Raw genomic sequence first — 16,014 nt, forward strand, 5'->3', positions numbered from 1 at the left:
CCGTGGTATGTACTAGATATGGTATTCACATGTGACTAGTTCAACTGAATGCAGTGTAGTACACACAGAAAACATCAACATCCACTCACATTCCAAAGTTTATTCTATTTACACCTGTGTATCATATATTATTTAATGCTGAAATTAAACAAGATGTATTTGGCAATGAACCTCATGTTTCAATCTATTTCAGTGGAAAACAGAATTCTGGCTGTAGCTTCTCTTCTAGTCAATTGAAAAGAAATTCTCAAGGTCTCTTGGTTAAAAGAACTCCCACCTTCCAAATTTTAGCATATAGGCAAAAGCACTCTGGCACATTAAATTCTTATTTGTGGAGCAAGAATGTGTGCAAGCAAAGCTTTTTCTTTCCTTAGTTGTAAGTTGGCTTCTTATAACTGTGGGGAGGAAGAACTATTTGAGGTCAAATCGTCACTTGTATCCTATCCCTGCCCTGCTTCCCTTATATGTAAATAAAGCCTTTGATGCCACCAACCAGATGTCAGGAACAGCCCCAGAAAGTGAAATAACATAGAATCAGAAAGTCCTTCCACAGAGGGATGATACAATGATAAGCAGGAGATGGAAATGCTTTCCAGAAACAGGAATCAGAATGATCTCGTTTTGCAGCAAGATCAATTAACTTCTCTAATCTGATCATCTCTCTCTCCTGGGTGCATATCTGCTGAGTCACTGTCTTCCAAAACTGTCTTCCCTGCTACCCAGAAAATGAAAATCATTGTGGAGGGGCCAGAATATCAGTCACATCGAAAGATTTAAAACTGACCATAAATATTTACTATATTTATTAATGGATTTAGGTTCCATTGTAGTAAATTTCTGACTGCACATCACTTATCTTCTTATTCTCTCTAGCATACAGACTTCTCATTCTCTTTGCCAAATGCACAGGAAAGAATATGACACAGGAATATTTTCTCTGTATATAGGATGGGCCTTCCATCCACCATAATGGCACAGTGCATCACAGTAGAATGCACACCTGGCTGAAAGATTTCATGGGAAATAGACATATGGAGGTGGGGTACAAAAGGTTCAGTACAGATCTATGCTTATTCCTATTCTATCTGCACACAGTGGCATAAATTATGTGTTCGTCTTCTAATCACATCAATACTATTTCCTTTACTTTTCTACATATGCTTAACTTCTGAAGGAGAAAAATATTACAGTTGCTATCAAGGGGAAAACATTCATATTCCATAGCTCTGGCAGAAGTTGTCCTTGAAAGGGCAGCTGCTGTGAGAGCCCCTTCTCAGCCCCACCCACCTCACAGGGTGTCTGTTGTGAGGGGAGAAGATATGGGAGATTGTAAGCCACTCTGAGTCTCTGATTCAGAGAGAGGGCGGGATATAAATCTGCAGTTCTTCTTCTTCTTAATTCATCATTGATTATAAATACCCTATACCATTTGGCACACATTCTTTTAAGAGATAGTAATAGTTATTCATACAAATTATTATAAGCTTTAAAACGCTCCTATATATTCACTTAGCTCCCTATTTGCAGGTCTTTCATAGACAATTGAAAACTATTTCCTCTGGAAGATATTTGAAAAAAAATATGGCAATGTTATGCCTGAGTTTTCACTGTACTGGTTTTTCCCATTGGTGGTTCTTAATATTTTATTTATTTTAATAGTTTATTAGATTTTACTTCAAAGGGTTTTTTTAAAAATAGTGGTTTCATAATAGTTTATGCTGTTTTATTTGTAAACTGCCTTGAATGGTTATTATTTCTGGAAAGGTAGCATATAAATCAACTAAATGAATTAAAATATCAATAATTAAATTATTTAATTATGCAGTCAGTTCAGCCCAGAAAAAACTATTACATACAAAAGACATTATTGCTTTCTTATTCATATTCATTTCATGAAAAATTAATAAAATATTTCAGCTGGAATTAGACTATGAAGAACTAACACAAACTGTCATCCTTTTTTTAAAAAAATGAGTGAACTATTTTAATATTTCATTCTAAGATATTACTATTTAAAAGACATTTGAAATTAAATTTCTTTAGGGAAACAGTGTGATAATTGCAAAGGATCTGAAGTGTTAAAATATATTTTACAATAGCTCTTTGAGCATGAGATAGCTCTTTGTTTACAAATTATATTTTGTAAAAAAAAAGGTTATCATCATTTACAGAGAAAAGATTTTCCCTGATCAAACGGTTTTTTTTTTTTTGCTAATTTAGTAAAAGCTGGAACTTAATTACCTGCCAGTGCTCTAAACTTACTATAGCTATGTACCAGGATGGGTGGAAGTGTCAGTTTGCCTATTGGCTATTCCTTTGGTTAGATGGAACATGCAGATGGAAGCTTAATCCTCCTTCCCTCCAAATCTAAAAGCTGAACTATACACTGAAATTCCATAATTTGAACTCCTGATATATTATTAACACATACCTTTCCCTAAAATACAGCCACAGCAAGGCAGTATGGATTGGGACCATGGTTTTAGAGTAAATTATATTTAACTCTTCCCCATAAGTCATTTTCTCTATAAAAATGACTTCCTGGACTACATGAAGTCCCAGTATGAACAATAGCAGGTCACAATAGTGTGACTTCTTTTTTTATACATAGATGCAAGTTCAATTGGAGGAACTGTGTAGAGAAGCGGAAGAGTTATTCCATGGACTCAATTTAGATCAACCCCTTATGCAGCTGCTTTAAGGGCCAAATAATATACCTGGAATTCCAGTCAACATCATGCTTAACTTGTCCCTAAAATATCAAATTATTCCAGTTTGCAGCTCTTTTTTTTTGTTTGTTTGCCTCCATTCTGATCTTTAAACCATTGACCACGTCAGATCTTTAAACCATTGGCAGAAAAAACTCATCATTTCAATAAAGTGGTGCACTTTGCAGGTAATGTCATCACAAACGACTGTGTATATATTAAAAGTATCATATTAGATGGAACAGTTTAATTGTATCATACCTTGTGAAGCTAAGAAACAGTCCATTATTGATGAATCAAGGAGTTGTATGTTTAAGCATGCGTTTCCTGACATTGAAGTTTGCTAGATATATCACATTATAACATATAAATCTGCATGATGATGGCAGTATCCTGCTGCGAGGAAGATAGGGAAATTATTATAATCTGCATTTCTAAATTGAATGAGCATTTTGCTCAGCAGAAATCTCTTGACTGAAAATAGTATGAAATTACATCCTGCTGTTTTAAGTTACCTGTGTGTGAGTGTATGTGCTCATTTTTTACTGTGCTCAAATTTCTACATTCCTTTCTTTAAACAAAGTAACTTTGGAAACCTATGCTTGGAGTGGACAAGTAATTTTAGAGGCAGTCATTATTTTATCTATATATAAGTGACAGCCAAACTCTGACAAAGAGGTCTTGCCTCCTAACAGTCTCAACACGAAACTCTTGAAGTTGTCCTGATAAAAAAGGACATTGTGAAGAAATACAAAATTCAAAAATAGACCATACCAAGAAAATACATTTTAAAAATTCCACTCCAGCAAAACAACCACACCACCACAATCACCACCAAAGCCTCTCCCATTTTCATATGATGTCTTACCCTCATCCAGTTGATTTTTTCCCTGAATTTAAATCAACTGTTTTATGCCTATGATATTGATATTCATTTTAGCATTTAAAGCTTTTCCAGTTGATAGTAACTCTCCCAGCCTATAAATTGTGAGAGTCATTGCATATTCCTAGAAAAATGTGTCTGTGTGTTCCAATGATTTTAGGAAGATGGGTGTGCTACCAGGGATTGATGGATGGATTGATTTAATCAGACTTATATCCTGCCCTCCCCTGAGGAGCTCAGGGCTGCTAACAACAAATAAAAACAACATAAAATATTTAAAAACATCATATACAAAAAATCATATCCTTACATTTTATAGTCATTAAACGTCCAAGATGCACCCCTAAGCTCTTGACCTTTGGAACTGGCACCACAGGCATCCCATCAAAGACGGGCAGAGGGATCTCTCTACCCAGAATGCCGCGACCTAGGCACAGGACCTCTGTCTTCACTGGATTCAATTTCAGTCAACACTGCCTGAGCCATTTCACTACGGCTTGCAATGCCAGGTCCAGATCTTCCAGGGCGCAGCTGGACTGGCCTCCCATCAATAGGTAGAACTGGGTGTCATCCGCATAGTGGTGACAATCCAGTCCATATCTCCAAACAATCTGGGAAAGGGGGTGCATGTAGATGTTAAACAACATCAAGGAGAGAACTGCCCCCTGAGGCACACCACATACAAGTGGGGGCCTCTGGGATGATTGCTCCCCTATAGCCACCCTTTGTCCCCGGCCTTGGAGAAAAGAAGTAAGTCATTGAAGGGCAGACCCCAAATGCCCGCAGATAACAGTGAATACCACTGACCAAACAATAGTGGATTTATCATTGATATAACAAAACATAAACATTATCAGCCTGGAGAACCAGAAAAAAACAAAACAAACTAAGGTCCAAATTAGGTGTGATTTTTTTTTTTTTTTAAAAAGAGTTAGATCCATGCAATACTTTTTATGTGCGGCTGCAGGGAGACAGGGTATTGGTTCCCCAGATCTATATATGCCAGACTTAACTTGAAAACCAGGCCCATAGCCACAAGAGGGCCTCCCAGTGCCCCATCCCCGACTTATGCGTGAGGCCTGCCAACTTCTAACTCCCAACTTGCCCCTCAACTTCTCAATGGAAATTTTGGCCCACCTCATGCCACCAGCCACCATCTCACTCTGCTGCTCTGAGCCATATTTTACTAACTTAGCCACAGCAGCTGCTGCCACTGCAGCCACACATTGAACTGTCAGCTACCATCTCCCACTCCCACTCGAAGCCTGAGCTTTCTCTCTCACTCACTGGTCCCCATGGCTTCTGTGGCTGCTGTTGCTGCCACACCTCTACTCACCTGCACTCTCTCAACACACATGCACACTACCAGCTGCCCTCTCTCCCACTCCCTCCCACCCTGAACCTGGAAATGTGCTGTAATGGTCATTTTTTGGACCCTACCACTGCTGTCTGGGCTTGCAGGGCCAGGCTGTGCTGTGACAGCAGGTTCCTGGCAATTCACATCTTGCCTTGCAGCAGCTCACAGTGAAGGACGCTGAACTGAGAGTGTGAGGTGATGATCAGGGCAGGGAGGAAGTGGAGTGCAGCCCAGGCAGTGAAGGCGAGGCAGCTGAATATGGGCTGGGGGCCTCTACGTTGCTTTTAACTGGGGTGAAGGATAAAAGATTAGTGGAAAGAACAGAAGAAAAGAGACAGAGTGGTGCAGCGAAGACCCGATGGCTGGACTACTGCCTTACTTCTTTTTTCTGGGAAGAGAGAAAAAAAGTTTGTGCCAGTAAGGCAGTAGGGGAAGGGCAGTGGTGGGGCCAGCTGCTAAGTGCCCCCTGACTATTCTTCATGCCTCCCAACCTTCAAAATCCTGGCTACGTGCCTGTTGAAAACTGTCTGGAAACTTCAGCTGTTCCAAAATGCAGCATCAAGTATACTGTTAGAAGTGGGACAGAGGGATGTAGGGATGGGCATCAACAGCTCCACAAACTGTGATTTGTGCATGAATCAGGCTAATTTGAGGTTCATTTTGAATTGGTTTCTTTGCTTGTGCCATGCCTGAACTGGAAAACTTTTTTTCCTTGGTGGTTTCGTTTGGTTTGTTTTTGCAATTCACTTTCCCAAGACAGCCTGATTCAATAAATTCCTAGGCAATGCTGGGGGTGGACTTCTGGGAGTTCTGGAAACACCCATAGAAGTTATCCATAGCTTGACTGATGGCTCTGGGAGCCAAGCACAGAGCTCCCATTCTGCTCTATGAGAGCAGACACTGACTCTGCTGCTTTCACTTTGCAGCATGAAGAAAGAAGAATTAGTTGTTGTGAGAGCTGAAGCTGAGCTTTCTTGGGGACACCTGCTTTTGTGGGGGGCTATAAATCAGACATTCCAAATCCAATCTTTTTCAAACTTGCGAGGGCAAGTTGAGGAGAGCCTGCTGAAGACTCCTGTTGAGTTTTACACCTGCAAACAAACCAATGAACCATAAACCAGTTTGGGCAACCATACAAATCACAATATAAAATAAAGCACCAGTTCGGACAATCAAACAAACTGTGACCCAACACAAATAACCATTTTCCTGTTCTGTGCCCGACCCTACAGGGATGGTATCATCCCTGCACTGAAAGATCTGTACTGGCTGCCCTTCTGTTTCCAGACAAAATTCAAAGTACTTGTATTTACCCTTGGCCATAAAAGGGTTGGTGCTAGGTTACTTAAAGGGTTGGTGCTAGGTGGTTGGTGCTTGGTGCTACCTATTACCACAGTGCTGTCTCAGAAGCCCTGGTCTTTGTTTCCCCACCTTTAGAAATGAGGCAGGTGGTAACAAGAGTCAAGGATTTTTCAGTGGTACCTCACCTATAGAATGCCCTTCCCCTTGAGGCTCATTTGGCACCTACCCTATCCTCTTTTAGGCATCAAGTGTTTTAAAAGTTTTTTTTTAACTCAAGCTTTTAATTAAAACCTACCTGTCTTGCCCTGACCTGGACACTGTAATCCATGCAAGAGTCACCTCCAGATTGGATTACTGTAACTCACTCTACATGGGCCTACCCTTGAGTCTGACCCAGAAACTGACCCAGCAAAAAAATAAATAATAAAGGAATAAAATCTTTTATAATAATTTTATGGCCTACTTAAGATCTCATACTATTAATTTATTATCACTGAGAAGGTATCAGCCAGTAGTTTGTTATCACTTAAGTCATCAATATGAAAAGAATGATCAGGCAATAGAGGTAAAAGTTTTTAAAAAGCCACTGGAACATTATTTATTTATTTAATCAACTGTCCTCCCCAGTGGAACCAGGCTCAGTGTATAACACAGTCATATGAAACATCAAAACACCCAACAAAATTTAAATATGAAAATAAAAACATCATAATCTAATTCACTGCTTGTCTTCATTGACTTCAGATAGTGCTAAAATCCTAACAGTGCCACTATCTCATGGGGGACTGGTGGGAGGGGGAAATGGGAATGCCAAGATAGAACCATTGCTTTCCTCAACCAAACTCCTGGTGGAATGTCTGCACCTTGCAGAACTGTAAGATGTCCTGCAGGGGCAGATGTTATTTGGCAGAGAGTTCCACCAGGTTGAAGCCAGGGCAGAAAAGGCCTTGGCTCAACCAAGCACCTGGTGGAATGTCTCTGCCTTGCATGCCCCTAGTCAGGGACAGCTGGATGTCTCTCAGGCCAGGGGCCACCAATAAGTTCTGATCTTTCAAGCATAATACTCTTTTGGAGGTATAAAAAAGATGCAGTCCTGGAGGTACATAGGCCCCTGACTGGTAAGGGCCTTAAAGGTCAGTACCATAACCTTGAATCTTATCCAGTACTCCACTGGAAGCAAATGCACTTCATGCAACACCAGATGGATAAACACGGGGGGGGGGGGGGCGGGGGGGCGTGTCCTGGTAAGGACCCATGCTGCTGCATTATGCACCAGCTGGAGTTTCTGAGTCAGACTCAAGGGTAGACCCATGTAGAGTGAGTTACAGTAATCCAATCTGTAGGTGACTGTTGCATGGATTACAGTGTCCAGGTCAGGGCAAGACAGGTAGGGGGCCAGTTGCCTGGCCTGGTACAGGTGTTAAAATGCCAGTCTGACAACATTTGTGATCTGGGCCTCCATTGTCAAGGAGGCATCCAAGATCACACTCAGACTCCTAATGATAGGTCCCAGTCTCAAGAGCATACCATAAAGGGCTGAGAGTTGGCACCCCAATCTGGAGCTTCTTTGGCCTAGCCACAGAACCTCCATCTTAGAAGGATTATACATAAATATGGACGACTATGGCAGTTTTTTCTTTAAAAATGCTTGTCAGCTGTAATTTTGCCTCACAGTTAGACTGCCAAAATTGGAGTCAGTTTACCAAGCTGCCAAAATTGGAGTCAGTTTACCAAGCAACACATGTGCAAATAACTGCACATCTTATTCCATAAGAGAAAGTACAAGCAAGAATGAACAATGCCAAGTTCCTGACTCCCTCATCATAGGCAGCACTCCTGGAAGTATATTCCTGGAAGGTCCACTTTCTTGGAAGAATGCTCCATTGCATGTCATGGAGCATACTGCTGGGTGGATCACCCCCATACACACACACAAGCCTCAGATGCCAAGGTGGTGCCCAGCCTTGTGTGACGGGGATGGGGGAGATGAGTGCAGGCTCTCAGCCTGGGGCAACTGGATTCCTGCCCTGCTCATTTATCAGCATATGGTTACCCCTTCAGTTTGTTCTCAGAGATGGGGTACTTGTAAGAGTTCTAAAATGAGATCCATTACCCACACAGCATGCAGTTCAGTTTTCCCCTTGGGTATTAAGGGACATGCTCCCTCAGTGGTACTAAGTGCCCTCTCTGTGCCTCTCCCACCAAAAAAAATAAAAAAAGATTGTGCACTTTAAATATGTACATTAGGAACCACTGAAAGAAAGTCCTATGCAGCACATCCTGCCTACTGAATTATAGGATGTCCTGGCTGGAATTTATGTAGTGCTGAGGCTGAGGGGGAGGGGATTTGGCTGCTGATGGGGAAGCAGCATATTGGCTGCAGTTGCAGTCAGCTCAACATGCCTGGGAGGGGGAGGGAGGACATTTTGCCTTTTCTGTTGTATGGGGTACACTGTGGTTTTTGCTGCCAAATCTTTTCACTGGTCCTTGGAGTGGAGTGTTCCTGGGCTGGGGGGCTTACAGAGTCAACTAACTCCTGTCACACCCCTGGATCTACCCTTTTCTCCATCACTGCTTATGCCACCATCACGCCATATTGTGGTTTAGGCATCTCCTGAACTGATCCATTACACTTCAGCTTTGCCCCCTGCACAAGAATGCCCTTCCTGAATAATTCTGGTTTGCAAAAAGATGGAATTGTGGAGGCCTTCCTAATATCCTTTGGAAAACTGTTCCATAATGTTGCAGTGATCACGGAGAATGTGTGTGAATAAGCAGTTGCATGTTTTACCTGTCTGAAGGATGAAATCTGCAGAAGGTTTTGCTCGAATGAGCAGAGCTGTCACAGTGGAACAAAGCAGGGGAACATTGTGATTTGTACTGGTCACAATGGAAACTTTTATATCTATAGTTAAAGGGAGAAAAAAGGCTACTACAGTCTTCTTGTCCCTATTGAGTTGGAAACAGTGCAGGGGAAATTTCAAACACAGTATGGAGGGTGGTGTTCAGCTGCTTAATTTCCACCAACTTGAAGTAAAGAGGGTATCACCAGGCGATATTTCAGTGTCTCTCTAAGTAAAAGTAAATTTTTAGAAAACAATGATTAGATAATGGCATATGCATTAAAAAACAAAAACCGAGATTAAAAATGTTCTTCAAGGAATACAAGTTCATTTTGGTGCATGACTTTGTATTAATAATATAATCATTATAATTATGACACTGTATCCTTTTGGTTGTATTTCAAAAGCATTCAATCTAAAACCACTTCTGTAATACATAATTAATATTTTTTTCAGGAAGAAACAAGCTATGTGGTAATTGGATGCATTATGGCAATCAGAAATAAAACTATTATACATCCATGTTTAAGAGGTCTATGAGAACAAAAGATGACTATTTACACAAATTACTTTGTTATATAGATTATGGCATCCATTATTTCATATTGCTTGGTTCTACTTTTCTGTCTTGGCTCTGTTTTCATAAATCACATTCAAGGGTTCTGTGTTAAATGGGTAACATATAGTGCTGCTGACTCATACAACTATTTATGCTGCTCTATGACAAGCATTTGTTAGTGTTTGAGGAAATTCTGATACTGAACATGTAGAAAGTTGTGTGAGTGCATGTGTATCTATTATGAAGTTGTGTGTGTGCATTTATAATAAAGAACTCTGTCATTAAAAGACAAGAAGTTTATGGCAAAAGAAATTAGATCAATATAGTTAACCAAAAATAATGGGAAACTTTTAAAATACTGTAACTTCTAAGTTAATGAGCCTGCCTTAGAATAAGATTGGCTAAGGCATGTACACAGTGAGATACAAAGGTTGTGCTTTTACACCTTTCTTATGGACACCTTACTCAGTCTGTTGCTGTGCTTGAGATTGTGTGTGTGGACATTTTATTTTCAATAAATATTTATAATTTTTGATACTAGTAGTTCCCTATATCACGTAGACCTCCACTGTTTGAACATAGTACTTGAAATGAGCATCAAAGGGGTGGCAGTCAATTGGCAAGTGGCTAATCTCCCAGTGCTGCATAAATTCAGTAAGATTTCCTCATGGCAACTGGATGCCAGGTAGCAAGAGATACAGGCATGAGGTAGCACCTTAGAACAGCAATGCAAGGAAAGGAAGCCAGGAACACTAATTCCTAAAAAGTCCAGGTGGTGGGTGTACCAAAAGAGGGAGAGAAAATCCCCTGAAAGTTGGGAAAGCCAGGACACAGGAAGAGGCTTGGATGGGCGCTGGTGCCCAGAGGTTTCAGAGAGTGATGTAACGGGGCCTGCAGGTCAGTGGGACTGTTCCACCATACATGGTGTTCATCTTCGTCACTGTTTCCTGTCCCTACTGCATAGGCTTCCCAATCCCCAGGTCCCAGAGGGGGATTCTCCGGTTTTACAAGCTTCCCCCCGCCCCCAGCCAGCTGGCTGGTGGAGAAGCCCCTTCCCCCACAGCCACCATGTACCTCTAGATCTCAGCAGGACCTGCAAACAGGTCCAGTTTTAAAATGTGTGTGTGCCTTTAAATTGGAGCAGGAAGTACTTCATGGGGAAGGGTTAGCAACAGCAGACTTCCTCAGAGTGCAGCCCCTCTGTTTATTTTACTTTCGTTTCAGACAAGTGAGTGCGTGTGTAAGAGAGCAGCATAGCCCCTGTACTTTCCAGACCTGGTTGTGGAGGCACCAGAGACTCCTGCTTTGTTCTACTGCTTCAGACCAGCACGGATGCCCACTTGCACCAGAGACAGTTAAGCGTGTGTGTGTGTGAGTGAGAGAGAGAAAGCGGGGGGAGGGGAGGGAACTCTATTATTCCCTATGGAGACTTATTCTCATAGGAAATAATGGAGAATTGATCCGCGGGTATCTGGGGCTCTGGGGGGTGGGAGAGGTAGAGGCACCAGATTTGCAGCATAGCATCTAGTGCCTCTCCCCAAAATACCCCCAAGTTTCAAAAAGATTGGACCAAGTGGTCCAATTCTATAAGCCCCAAAAGAAGGTGCCCCTATCCTTCATTATTTCCTATGGAGGGAAGGGATTTAAAAGATGTGCTGTCCCTTTAAATGTGATGGCCAGAACTCTCTTGAAGTTCAATTATGCTTGTCGCACCCTTGCTCCTGGCTCTGCCCCCAATGTCTCCTGGCTCCACCCCCAAAGTCCCCAGATACTTCTTGAATTGGACTTGGCAACCCTACTACTACCCCTTAGTTGCCAGGTCATAATGGCAGTGAAAGTAGAAGCAACAAGTTGCAGTAATGTTCTGTCCTGGCAGCTTTAGGCCTACATTACCATAGACCACATTACCAAGCCCCTAAAGCATCCTTGTCTGCTACTTGCCCACAGTGCTAGTCCTACTTTCTCACAGACTTCCTTTAAAATATATATATATATCCACACCTCTTATTTCCCAAGTCCCTGTTTTTTCAATCCATTGCTTGTTTTCTGCCACTTGCTTTAGCCAGTCTACCTCTTGATCAGTGACCCTAGAATTCCTCACTTTCTCCTCTCAAAACATAGTAGGTTTCCTGATGAGTTTTAAAGTTTGACCAAAATTCCCACTTACATAAGCCCAGGTCTCAGATTCAGTGGGAGCTCACAGAAGCACAGCTCCTGAACCTTTCTGAGAGTTCCTCCTCCTCCTTCTGAGAGTTCCACCTCCTTGTCCATTGAATAGTATTGCAGCTGCATAACAATCTCTGGATGAGCTCCACCACCTATTTTTCTACAAAACAACCCCTGCATAAGCCTTTTCTTTTTTCTACTTCCTCTCTCATCTGCCTTTATTCTTCTTTCAGCCTCTCATCGTCTCCATTCTTCCGCAGCCTCCTTGCTCCTGAAATCTTTTCCCCTGAGGTAACAATAATGGTGGTATATATGTGTCCATATAAAATGAGAGATAGGGTGAAACTAGGATTGCCAGGTCTTACCTGGCTGCCAGTGGGGGACTCCAGTCCTCTTTCCTGGACTCCTTGGTGTGCATGTGAAATGTGAGCACTGTAATGACATCACATGGAAGTGAAATAATCGTACCAGGCATGTTAAGTGGGGATGCGCTGTCATTTGGGGGGAACTCTATGGTGACCACAGAGTTTTCCCCAAAATGCTAGAGTGTCCCCCATGTGACATGCCCAGCATGATGACATCATCTCTGAATGACACCATCATGTTGGGTGTACTGGGCATGCTGGAGCTCTTCAACAGTCTAGTCTGCAGTGGTGGATTTGAGGCTCTGAAAATGGGGGAAGCCCCACCACCACTGGGGGATTGGGAACCCTAGTTGAAACAAATTTAAATACAGCATTCATAGATGGAAAAGAGAGCCTGAATTTTCCTCCACCAAAACTTCATCTGTTTTTCAGAGAATATCACTTGGAAAATTGTTCAATATTCATATTCACCATTACAGGAAATCAGCACGATCCACAATAAAATGCATTGAACATGCAGCTATAACCACCTCTTAGTTTTCCTCTCTTTCCTGATTTCCCCCCAGTTCTTAGACATTCTGTATCTAATCCTGAAGGTCTGGGCTGCACACTGCAGTAGTCTCCAAGCACCTAAACTTTCTGAGTCATCTCACCAGCTGAATCAAGCAGTCCAAAGAGCTTTACTACTATTCTGTTAAAAGATATCCCCATTTGCAAGTGACAAATAATCCAAGGAAGTGCTGGAATTGGTAGCATAGAAATCCAAAGAAAACAATGTATACACAAGGGATATCAAATAAAATACAGATTTTTTTGTAACGTGGGATTGTCAAAATGAAGTCAGTGTTCCTACTGTGGGTGGTAATTGAAAGACAGGTATAGACAGGGGAGTTTGTGGCCAACGATATGCTTGCTTTTCTCTGATTAACTATTTCTCTGAAATCATTTTTCAATCCAAGCTAGCTGCTTCTAGAACTGCAAGGTGGCGGGGGGTGGGGGGAACCACTACAGGCCTCTATAGTTTCCCTTAAGGGACAGAAAAGCAGTTGTGGATCGTTATTTTATTAACAAAATGGGCTGAGGAAAAGTGTGAAGCACCTGTTCTCCTAATGCTGGTGCCGCAATCAAATGTGAAGCCTCCAGAGGCTGCATTAGAGACAATTTTTTTTTTAAAGCAGGAGACCAATCAAAGGTTTCCTGGGTAACATGTTTTGTCCAGCTATGTTTCAGTTTGTGTGTGTGTGGTGCATTGACATTAAGAGGATGTTTAGACCACATTTAGTAAAGAGAAGCTTGATTCAAGAAGGTACTTCAACCTTGTTGAAACCAGGATTTGTGCTGTTTGCTTTTAGTTAACTAACAACTGCATATGTTGTTAACCATTCAGTCATGTTTGACTCTAAAGAACATAAGAGAAGCCATGTTGGATCAGGCCAATGGTCCATCCAGTCCAACACTCTGTGTCACACAGTGGCCAAAAAACCCAGGTGCCATCAGGAGGTTCATCAGTAGGCTAGGACACTAGAAGCCCTCCCACTGTGTCCCCCCCCCCCCCAAAAAAAAATCAAGAATACAGAGCATCACTGCCCCAGACAGAAAGTTCCAACAATACGCTGCGACTAATTGCAACTGATGGACCTCTGTTCCATATGTTTATCCAATTCCCTCTTGAAGCTGGCTATGCTAGTAGGTGCCACCACCTTCTGTGGCAGTGAGTTCCATGTGTTAATCACCCTTGGGGTGAAGAAGTACTTCCTTTTATCCATTCTAACCTAACTACTCAGCAATTTCATTGAGTGCCCATGAGTTCCTGTATAATAAAAAAGGGAGAAAACCACTTCTTTCTCTACCTTCTCTACCCCATGCACAATTTTATGGACTCTTTCCACATTTTCAGATCTTGAATTGTTTCTTTGAGTTGTTCCATTCTCAGGCTCGTGTTGACTTTTATGGTATCTAGCCACGGTATTCTTTGACAGCCTGGTTTCCTTTTGCCACTACCCAATCCAAGCATAGTTGCTTTTTCTAGGTTTTTTCCAAATGATATGGCTGAAATAAGTCAGTTGTAGTTGCAACTGTATATACTGGGGTGTAAATTCTACTTTTTGTTCATTAAATTGCAGCATTCCCTTGTACTTATTGCTGGTTCCAACTGAAAGAAATCACTGAAATATTCTTATATTTCAGTAAGTTTCAGTAAGGACTGTTATTGATGCTGCTCTGTTATATTTATTATGCAGTTCTTTTTCTTGAGTTTCAAATAGCTAATTGGTGCCATTGGGATATATGTCTCTTCTGATGAAGAACTACATGTTTTCTGCCTCCTACTTATGGCTTGCATCCAGAAAAAGCATGTACAGCATACGGACAGTAGTAATAACTTACTAAAAGGCATAGAGATTGATCACCAAGCTATAATTCTGCTGAGAAATCTACATGTTGTCATTTATTATGAAAGAGGAGACTACAGTGTCATAACACTGCTAAATTTCCGCTCTGTCTTTACTAATCACGAAACTCCTTAATGTTCTAATGGACAAGGCAGCTGGACTTTAAAAGAATTATTCTGTGTCCAGTATTCAATATTCCCTGCTAGTCAAATCCCCAGTCTTTTTAACTAAACTTGTACTCAGGAAGCATTATGAAAACTGTGCTTAGCATGAAAATCTCTGTCTTACAAATATCATGATGGTCAAAAACAAACTAAATGTTGGAACTTTACTCATGTATATTGTCAGTCAAAAACTGCAGTCTCTAATGGTAGGTTACATGCATGAATGATCCATCTCATCAATAGTATCAGACTCTAAATTTTCATATCCTCTCAGACACAATGCTTTTCATTAGAGGGCGTTCACATGCCTATCAGTGAGTCACTAAACAGAGCACATTCATGTGTGAATGCAACCTTGATCATTTTACATTTCCAGTTGCTGGGTTTGTTGTTATTAGCTATGAATAGTCTTCTTAATTTCATCTCTCATCTATTTCCCGTCAGAAATTCAAATTAGATAATAGTTATTCTATAGGACATCTCCTTGGTCATCTATTTTTATTTATACTCCTATGCCAAATTGAGAACATGTAGGTAGACATCTTTCAATATTTTAACAGTTAGTAGCTCTGTCATTTGGCTATGGTACCCTGGAAATCCATTATTTTTAAATTATTCAGGAAGTTTTAAATAACATGTTATAAAAAGTGCTTTCTCTGAAAAATATAAACATGTATACAAAATCAGTACTTATAATGATAACATTCCAGTAAAACAAAGAATTGAACATAATACATGAATTGTTCATTCAAGCTAAAGCTAAAGAATACAATTTAATGGTTGCAAAGGCGGGGGCACTCACTAATCCACTATAATGAGATACTCTCCCAAACATGAAGTAAAACAAACATGCCCATTTTAGTTGATAAATATGGGCAGGATGAGGTAAGAGCTGAGAATCCCCAAGGATGAAAAGAGCTAAACACAACACTTCTGATCAGACACAGGCCAGAGAAAACTCCAAAGTCCAAAGATTTTTAATTGAGATAAGTGGACTAGAGGGAGATCATGTGCTAGACCTTCTGTGTACTCTTCTCTGTCTGAGTTTACCTGGTAGGCTCATTAAACTAGTTTTTGATGCACTTATCCCAGTAATATACACTAATAATTAAGCTCCTCATGAACACAATTTCTTATCTTCACTGTTTGCTTATATTTCTGTTTCCAAGTTCTGAATGTAGTACAAGCATAGCTATTTTTTTTCTTTGGGGATACAGCACTTCGTATTTTGCATTCAAGTCACATTCATGTCTGGATACAGAAAGACAAAATTGTTG

At 41.0% G+C, this 16,014-nt stretch overlaps 1 protein-coding gene across 1 annotated transcript in view; it reads right to left on the reverse strand.

The window, feature by feature from the left end:
• HS3ST5 (heparan sulfate-glucosamine 3-sulfotransferase 5) overlaps nt 1-16,014 on the reverse strand; it is a 294,869-nt gene that overhangs the window by 149,711 nt on the left and 129,144 nt on the right. The window lies entirely within an intron of this gene.

This window comes from Heteronotia binoei, chromosome 1, assembly GCF_032191835.1.
Source record: "Heteronotia binoei isolate CCM8104 ecotype False Entrance Well chromosome 1, APGP_CSIRO_Hbin_v1, whole genome shotgun sequence".
In the NCBI taxonomy this organism is placed as follows: domain Eukaryota; kingdom Metazoa; phylum Chordata; class Lepidosauria; order Squamata; family Gekkonidae; genus Heteronotia; species Heteronotia binoei.